The sequence below is a fragment of the Psammomys obesus genome, unplaced genomic scaffold, assembly GCF_907164565.1.
Source record: "Psammomys obesus unplaced genomic scaffold, mPsaObe1.curated_primary_1811, whole genome shotgun sequence".
In the NCBI taxonomy this organism is placed as follows: Eukaryota; Metazoa; Chordata; class Mammalia; order Rodentia; family Muridae; genus Psammomys; species Psammomys obesus.
In genome coordinates, this window is record NW_026587215.1 from 1618866 (window position 1) to 1627806 (window position 8941).

Genomic DNA, 8941 nt, shown 5'->3' on the forward strand with positions numbered 1-8941 from the left:
ACACACACACACACACACACACACACACACACACACACACACACACACACCACCCACCTTCCCCTGCGCCAAGACCCCGTCAAGGAACCAGTGAAAGAAAAACTGGAGGGATACCCTAAACCTAGGAAAGGCGTCCCGAACACAAGTATTCACAGGAGCTGTACCCCTCTCTCTCTTTCTCTCTCTCTCTCCAGACCCCCTTCCCAGGGGGAGGTTATGCCAAGAAGATATGTGGGAAAACTCTGGACAAAGTGTAGGGGGAGGGGGCTGGCCTAAGTCGGAGCCCTGCCTCAGGCGCCCAGGCACCCAGCTTTCCGAGGCTTGCAGCACAAGGCTGTCTCACACACCGCAATGAGAATCCAGGCGATAAATAACCCCCTCCCTTCTTCTCGCCACAAAGGAAAACAAAGCCGGTGGCCCGGGTGACCACGCACCCCATCACTTAGGACCCCGGGGCGCCCCCACCCTGCACGCGAATGGCCTCGCTGACCCGGAGCCCAGGGCACAGAGGAGGGGCCGCGGCTGGCCCGTACCCGCGCGCCCCCGGGACCCCTGCCAGGCCCCTGCCGCAGGTCCCCCGCCCCAGCCCGGGGCCGCCTCGGTGCAGCCGGCGGCCTGCGAGGCGCCCGTCCCCCTCCTCGTCCCCGGCCGCGCCTTTGTCCTCACGGGCGGCGCCCCCAGCCCTGCACGGACGCGCGTGTCCGCCCCGCGCTCGCGCAAAAAGAAAACACAAAGAGGCGGAGGGAACCCCGCTTCCCCGGCCCCCGATGCTCACCGCGCCGGGGCGGCCCGCCGGGGCGGATGCCAGAGGATTCGCGGGGCCGCGGGCGCGCCAGCCTCTCCCCGGCCCGCTGCGCTGCGCTCGGCCCGGCCGGGCTCAGGCTCCGCGCTCCACCGCCGCCGCCGCCGCCGCCTCCCGCTGCCCGCCCCCGCCGCCGGCTCGCGCGCTCCCGGCTCGCGCGCGCGTCCCCGCGGCTCCCATTGAGCCCCGGGCCCGCCCGCTGATGTCATCCCCCGCCCGCCGCCGCCACCCCGGAGGATTTAAAGGGCCCGCAGACCCCGGGAGCGCCCGCCGACGCTGCCGCTCTGGGCGAGGGGCCACACAGAACTCGGATTTCCTCCACTCCCGCCTTCTTGCCCCGTCTTCGGCCAAAGCTGCGGAGGCCCGGGAAGAGCGGGGCACTCCTGGGGCACTGCTAAAAGAGATTTAGGGCTGTGGCCTGGAGCCTGCACAGAACACTGGCCAGGCGCTTGGAGGCTCGGGATGGAGGGGCGTGGACAAGGGCCAAGGAGGTAGCCCGAAGAAAACTCAGGGCAGACCCTTTTTTTTACTCTTTCCTCTGGGCAGCTCAGCTTCACTGTGGCAGGACCTCAGAGCCCAGTGAAGTCTCATCCATTGAGCCCCTTGCCCCCACCAAGAACTCACACTGAGTCAGGGGCCCAGAGGTGCTCATTCAGCCAAGTCATGTCCCAGACAAGGCCTGGGTTTCCTTAACTGCAAACGAATGAGGAAGCAGGCCCACCCCCTCCCCAGGTCACGGGAGAGTTAATGAAGGCTTCCAGCCCAGCCATGAAAGGTCCCAGCACAAGGCTATTAAAACGATATTTACATTGGGTCCTGCAAAGCTCCAACTTATGACACACCTACATTCACACACACACAACTGTGACTATGGACACAGTGCCTCTGATCACCCCGGAAGCACGGCCCTGAAAGAGTCACCTCATAATAACTGCAGCTTCTCCCCAAGGCTGAGGAGCTTAATCAGAAGCTCTCCAAATGGCTGGGAGTTCTACAGACAGGTCCCATCACAGGGCAGGCTATTGTGGCCCAGAGAGGGCAAAAGGTCTGCCCAGGCCCACACAGCCCAGCAAGATGGCCGTGTTCTTCTGGTGGTCCTGGGGATGCTGACCAGAAGAGCGGGAAAGCCAGGAGGCATCTGTGATGGTAACCTGGGCACTGGCCCTCCGTACCACCTTTACCCAGGCAGGGACCATCAGCCAGATAGTGGGTTGACCTTGGCTGGGCTTGCTTCTTAGCTTTGTTTTTGTCAACTGAGGCCCACATTGTCTTAAAATCTTTGGCCACACTGGGCACAAACCTTCACCAGAGGCAGCTGGTCTGGGTAGCAGTGAGCTCCTGTGGTCAGAGCCCAGGAAGTGGGGCCCTGGTGAGACTGAACAGAACACAGCAAGCGCCAATGTCCTATCTTTACCACCCCCAAACCTTCCAACCCAGGCCCAGCTTTCCAAATGTGGGCCTGTTCTTCCTCAGTGCCAGGAGAGGCATCTAGCTCGTTTAACCCTCTCCAGTGAGGGTGGCAGGGAGGCAGAATTGACATTCGCTCCATGGTTTCCAGAAAGGGAATTGGAAGGCTCCTTAGCACTCACTCAAGAGCACAGGTCAGCCAGTGCTAAAGCCACTAAAGCCACGCTCCTCCCACTTCCTGGCCATCACATGCCTGCTGGAACAAAACTTCTGTCTGTGGTCCTCTGTCCCAGCTTTCCCTCCTCATCCTGTCACTTGCCCTCCATTCCAGGACTTGTAGCCTCTTCCGAGTACACACCCTCCCGCTGACCTTTGTGCCCTTAGATCTGACACCCACAAACCTACTGAGAGGTACAGGGTGGCTGGACCCTTCTAGGCCCCTCCCAGACCTGCCCCCCTTGGAAGGATGCTTTCCACACAGTTGTCTGCTTCCTGATCCTCTTCCTTCCTACACCCCCATAAGTCCAAGCTGTGAGTCCTCTACTAAGCTTTACAGCTGAGCTCGAAGGGGGAACAGCCAGTGACGCAACACCCAGGAGAGGTGAGGGAAGGAAAGGAGGGGGGACTTCTTCCAAGCAGAGAGCCTGCCTGCTTCTAGCAGCCAAGGGCTTGCCTTCTGCATGCTCTGCGCTACCTCTCAGCTTCCAACTCTCAAGCCCAAAGGTGTAGCCAGATGCGTTCCCTCCACTCACCCACAAGACGCAGGCAGACGAACCCAGCTCATCAGGGGCCACAGCAGCTTTTTACAGTTCTGTGTGGTCATGAGCAGCAGCTTTCCCCTCTCCTTTCCAAACTGGACATCTGTACTGTTTCTTACTTTCACACCCCTCATGACTGAGCACTGAGCACTCCAGAGCACTGCGGCACCATGTCCCTGCCTGCCGCTTTGTTGTTTGTTTGTTTGTTTGTTTTTCTGAGACAGGGTTTCTCTGTATCGCTCCGACTGTCCTGGAACTCACTCTGGAGACCAGGCTGGCCTCAAACTCATAGCGATCCTCCCTCCTCTGCCTCCCAAGTGCTGGGATCAAAGGCTTTGAAGCCTTGGGGCTGTCCTGGACTTTGTAGATCAGGCTGGCCTTGAACTCACATCGATCCACTTGCCTCTTCCTCCCCAAGATTACAGGCATTGGCTCGCCTGCAGTTCTCTTGGCCGTCTAGTTGCTCCTCTGTTATGAGCACCTGCCCTGGCCCTGGCCATTCAGCTTCCTGGTACCCTGTTGTGAGAGCGCAGCATGCACTTCCCTGGGGCTCCATGCTCAGGCCTTCCTGTCTCCTGATTTAAAATTCTTCTCCTGGCCCGGCAGGACTGGCCTATTGACTAGAGTGCCTACCCTGCAGGCCTGAGGACCTGAGCTTGATCCTCCAAACCCACACTAAGATAGGAGAGGACTGATCTCACAGGGCTGTCCTCTGACCTCTACACAGGCTCCGAGGCACGAATATACCCCTCTCCACATCTCGTCACGCAAAATTTAAAATTAATTGTATGGGATCCATTCTGGACCTCGAGCCCTAGACCCCGTGGGGTTGCCCTCGCTCCTGCCGCTGTTGCCCACCGACGCTCAGTGCTATAACACACTCTGGGTGCCACCTTTGTTGTTGCTCATCTCTGTCTCCCGCTTAGCGGGACTAAGGTTCATAAAAGCGGGGAGTGGATGCTATTTTGGGTTCCTCTGTGCTGTGAATATCTGTAATAGTGTCTGGCACCTGGGAGAAATTTAACGAATAGCTGATGAATGAATGGACTGTGACAAGGCCTCTGCCCTCCCTCCCTCCTTTGTCCAAACGTGAAGAGTCTGCCCCTGGTGTCAGGCCCTAGCAACAGACCACATTGCCAGCCTCAACTCAGGAAACAATCCCCTCCAGCCCCAGGGGAGGCAGCGGCCTGCCAGAGCTTCTTCACCCAGGCTTGAGAAGGACTGAGCCCTTGGCACCCTCCTTCTGGCTCCTCTTCCAAACCATCCTCCAGTAAAGAAGCAACTCCCAGAGCCGTGGAGAATGTACGGGCACTGGCAGCCAAGCCTGACATCTGCTTCCTGGGACCCGGGTGGGGCGGGGGAGAGTACTGACTCCAGCAAGGTGTCCTTTGCTCTCCACAAATGGGCCCCCGGCACACATAACAAGTAAATAAATGCAAATTTAAAGTACTAAAGTGGCTGGAGAGGTGGCTCAGCAGTTGAGGGCTGCCAGAGCCATGTCTTCAGCCCCCCATAAACATAAAAATTGAAAAGTTAAATGTAAATATGTTAGCCACATGTGGCGGTGAACACCTTTAATCCCAGCACTCGGGAGGCAGAGGCAGGCAGATCTCTCAGTTTGAGGCCAGCGTGGTCTACAGAGTGAGTTCAAAAAGAAACCCTAACTCGAAAAATAATAATAACTATTTGAAAGCTCAGGCCTCCCAATCAGAGAGCTTTGGGCTCCCAGGGGCTGCCTTACTCGCCTCTACCGACTTCTGTCCCTACAGACTGAGGTCTAAGGAGGCTAAGAGCCTGGTGGGGGAGCTGGAAGAGGCTGACTTCTGGGGGTGAACATAGTAAAGTTCACATTCCCAGCACTTCAGAGCAGAGGCAGGAGTGGGTTTGAAGCCATCCTGATCTACATAGCAAGCTCCAGACCAGCCAGGGCTACGCGTCAGAGACCCTGTCTCAGACAACAACAGCAGCAAAACCAAAGACTGGAGGAGAGCTGGGACAGCAGGTAAAAACTCATACTGTGGAAAGCCCATGCCAACCTGTACACAGCCACCTGTAACTCCAGCCAGGGAATCCAACACCTCTTCTGGCTTCCACGGGAACCCACACTATGTGCATGTAAGATCTCACCACCACCTTCACACACGCACGCACGCACGCACGCACGCACGAATGCAAGCATATAATTAAAATTTTTAAATAAAATTAAAAAACAAAACAACAAAAAGCAGCTGTCTTCAAATGCTGAATCTTCCACTTTCTAACAGGACAATGCTAGGGCAAGTTCCTTCAAGCCTCGTTTGTAAAGTGTAGGATGGTGTAGATTAAAAATCCACACATCGGCTGTGTGCGGTGACTAATGCCTTTAATCCCAGCACTCAGGAGGCAGAGGCAGGCGGATTTCTGAGTTCGAGGCCAACCTGGTCCACAGAGCGAGTTCCAGGACAGCCAGGGCTACACAAGAAACCCTGTCTCAAAAACAAACAAATCCACAAAACCCGCTTTGTTCGGAGGACAGCCTGAGCGGGAAGCAGTCGTGGGTGCCTTTTCTGCTTTTAGGAGAGCTGACTTAAATCAAAGCCTCTTCACTAGGGTTCCTTTTAGTGTTGTAAGCTATGCCTGGTCACTTCCTGCCTCCTTCACCCTTCCTCCAAAGGACCATAACCAGCCCCTTCAGGGGTGGACGGGGTTGGAAGCCTGCAGATCTACTTGTACTCACTTGAACCACTAACCTTGCCCACCTTGCTCTGAGCATCTGGGCCACCAGCAGGGAGCCCCTGGGTGTCTTTTTGGAGCCTGCTGAAGTGTAGCTTACCCAAGTTGTGAGGTGTTCCCCCAGGGGGCTGCCAGCCTGTGGGTGCTGCCCTACTGCTCTGTGGGGCCCAGCTCCCTGTCCCCAGATGTTCCGAGAGGTTTTCTCTGGTCCTTCCAGCCACAGGCTGGGTCTTTGTTTTAACTCTCAGAATGCTGATAATCCCAGGTCAGGCCCCTGACAGTGGCTCCTCCTGCCTCTGAGATGTCAATGAGTCTCCAGATGTCAATGGAATCTTGCAGAGCTCAGCTCTCTCTCTAGGGGTTGATGGAGATGACCTGCACCCTGTGTCCTGGGGTGGGGCTGGATGGGAACCATCTCTGTGTTCCAGATCCAGGTTCCGTGTTGAAGAACTTCCGGGGGATACATGAGATTGCTCGGTGGAAACAGGCTTGCATCTTGCCACCTCCTACTCACAACTGAGCTAGCCTCTGTATTGTATGTCCCCACTCTACTCTGAATCCTCCCAGCAGCCTCTGCTTTTCACCTGGGCACTACAGCAGCTGGATAGTTGCTAAGAACCTACTCTCAGCTATGGATATACACCCAGAGATAAAATCCACACTCACAACTGGGTAGCGGTGGCGCTCACCCTTAATCCCAGCATTCAGTGGGCAGAGGCAGGTGAATCTTTGGGTTTGAGGCCAGCCTGATCCACAAAGAGAGTTCCAGGATAGCCAGGGCTACACAGAGGAGAAACTCTGTCTCAAAAAAAAAAAAAAAAAATCCACACTTGCTCCAGGACATGCTGATTTGGCTCCTAAGTGTCTCAGGCCCCATTTCCCATCTCACATACTGGTTTCTTTCATTTCTTTTCATTTCATCATTCCTCAAAGCCTTTGCCTAGAATGACCTGCCCCAGACTCTTCAATCAATGCTGCCTGTACCTATGGCTCAAATCACTTCTCAAAGGCTTCCCTTGACCACACAGCAGCCAGAGCCTTCCAAAGCTTTGGTCTTAGTCCTCTTATTACTTTTTGTTTTGAGGGAGAGTCTCACTAAGTTGCCCAGGCTGGCTTTAAGATTGCAAGCCTCCCTGTCTCTTCAGCACCTGGAAATCTAGGATGTTTTGTTTGCACCAATAGGGTGTTTTGTTTGTTTGTTTGTTTGTTTGGTAGTTTTGTATGTGTGTGTGTTTTTCAAGACAGTTTCTCTGTGTAGCCTTGGCTATCCCGGACTTGCTTCGTAGACCAGGCTGGCCTCCAACTCATAGCAACCCGCCTGCCTCTGCTTCCCTGCATGCTGGGAATACAGGGTATAGTTTGCCACTACGCCCGCCTTTTTTAGATTTATTTATCTCATGTGTTTGAGTGTTTTGCTTGCATGTATGTACGTGCCTACCAATGGTTGTGAAGCACCATGTGGATCCTGAGAAAACCTGGTTCCTTTGCACCAACAGTAAGTGCTCCTAATTGCTGAGCTTTCTCTCCAGCTCCCAACTACATGGTCATAAGTGGACTTCTCTGTCCTCTGGAAAATAAAGCCTGCTTTTTTTTTTTTTCTTCACACTACTGAGACAGGAAGAAAGACTATTTTCCCTGTCCTTGAAGGGAAAGCTTCAGAAGAAGCTGCAGAAGAAAAACCCTGGGGCTGAAGAGATGGCTCAGCAGTTAAGAGTGCATACAGCAATTCCAGAGGACTGGCATTCAGCTCCCAGCATCCATCTGGGGTGGCTCACAACTGTCTGTGAGCCTGGGATCTGATGCCTCTTGCCTTTGTGCTTATATGCACTTGGCTGTGTGTGTGTGTGTGTGTGTGTGTGTGTGTGTGTGTGTATACATGCATACTTGAAAATATAAAATTCAAAAGATATAACCCCCACTTCATGCATGCCCACGAATGCCCCCCACAGTGAAAGATCTGGAGAGAGAAGGTGGAAGATACTTTCTTCCAAGGCCAGTCTGTATCTCAGTCTTCCCTCAGGGACTGCCCTATGGCTCCCTCTTTCTCACAGTGGCTCTCTATCATCCTGCTGTGCTGGGCCAGAGGTGAGCAAACCTTACCCAGCAACTGTGGGTCTTCTTCAGGGCATCAGTTCCTAGAGAAGCCAGGAGTACCCACAAGAAAATCTAAAATCTCCCATATGCCCCAAAGCCCCTTCACCCTTCCCTCAGCTCAGTCCCACCTCCCTGCTCCTCTGGGCTCCTCTAACTGCCATTCAGCAATGTCCCTAGTTTGTAAGGCTGTCAACAGCCTCCAAACACATGCTTCCTCCATTCTCTGGGAAGTGAGGATTCTCTTCCCAGGGACTTACAACCACTCATTACCTGAGGCTTGGGGTGAGGAGGATAATTTCTCCTCTTCCTCAGCTCAGTGACTCGTGTGACTTTTGTCCTGGCCATGTCACATGTCTATACACAAACACTTCCTGATGCCAGATCCTTTGAGGGGCCTGACAGTTCTACTCCAGTCTGTTCACGGACACTCAACCATCAACCGCAGGGCCCGTCATGTGTAAGAAAGATGGGCAAGCAGTACTGAGAGAACATTCTAGACAGGAGTTGAGTTACCCTCTTGCTCTGTACCCAGAGCATCCCTGTTGACTGTGTGGTGGGAGGAGCTGGTGTAGCATGGAGGATTTGAGCAGAGGTGGAGGCAGGAGTCTGGGGAGGTTACCCCAGCAAGCACTTTACTTCAGCCGTTTCCGCTCTTGGGAGGCCAGTCGGCTAACACTCAGGACCCAGTCTTACCCTCTCCTCTAGTGCAGATGGTCACACTCTCCAACAACCCCAGGACTCTGCGGGGAACGTTTAACAGACTGTGCAGAACAGTCTTTGAACATTGCCTGCAGATGGGGGTTGGGGACGAGAGGCAGGGGAGGGCCACAGTTGGTGTGTATGGGACAGACGATGCCCCTGGCTGCCCCTTAGGCATTTTTCATGCATTTGATTTAATTCCACAGCAGTCCTGTGGACAGAAGGTAACCCTACTTGTATACATGAGCTCTTGTATCACAGAGCTCATGAGAATCTGAGTTCAGGAAAACTGTGAAAGACCAGTGAGCTTCTGCAGACCCACCTTGGAGTCTGGAGCCCACTCGGCCTCTGCTTCCTTCATACCTGCCCTGGTAGCTGAGGTCCTCACTGAAAAGTCCCCTTGTCCTTCTACATACCACAAATCCACTCCCCAGGGATGCTGGTAAACCTCTCAGATTGCTTTGACCAT

At 54.6% G+C, this 8941-nt stretch overlaps 1 protein-coding gene across 6 annotated transcripts in view; it reads right to left on the reverse strand.

Annotated features, from left to right (window-relative positions):
• Csnk1e (casein kinase 1 epsilon) overlaps nucleotides 1–8941 on the reverse strand; it is a 38816-nt gene that overhangs the window by 24921 nt on the left and 4954 nt on the right. For 3 of the 6 annotated variants that reach the window (XM_055603003.1, XM_055603005.1, XM_055603002.1), the window contains exon 1: nucleotides 776–907. The exons of 1 other annotated variant lie outside the window; for it this stretch is intronic. The gene's annotated coding sequence lies outside the window, so the exon portion shown is untranslated. Of the gene's footprint in view, nucleotides 1–775; nucleotides 909–8941 lie in introns of those variants that run through there. 2 more of the 6 variants (XM_055603007.1, XM_055603006.1) reach the window with 1 other exon arrangement.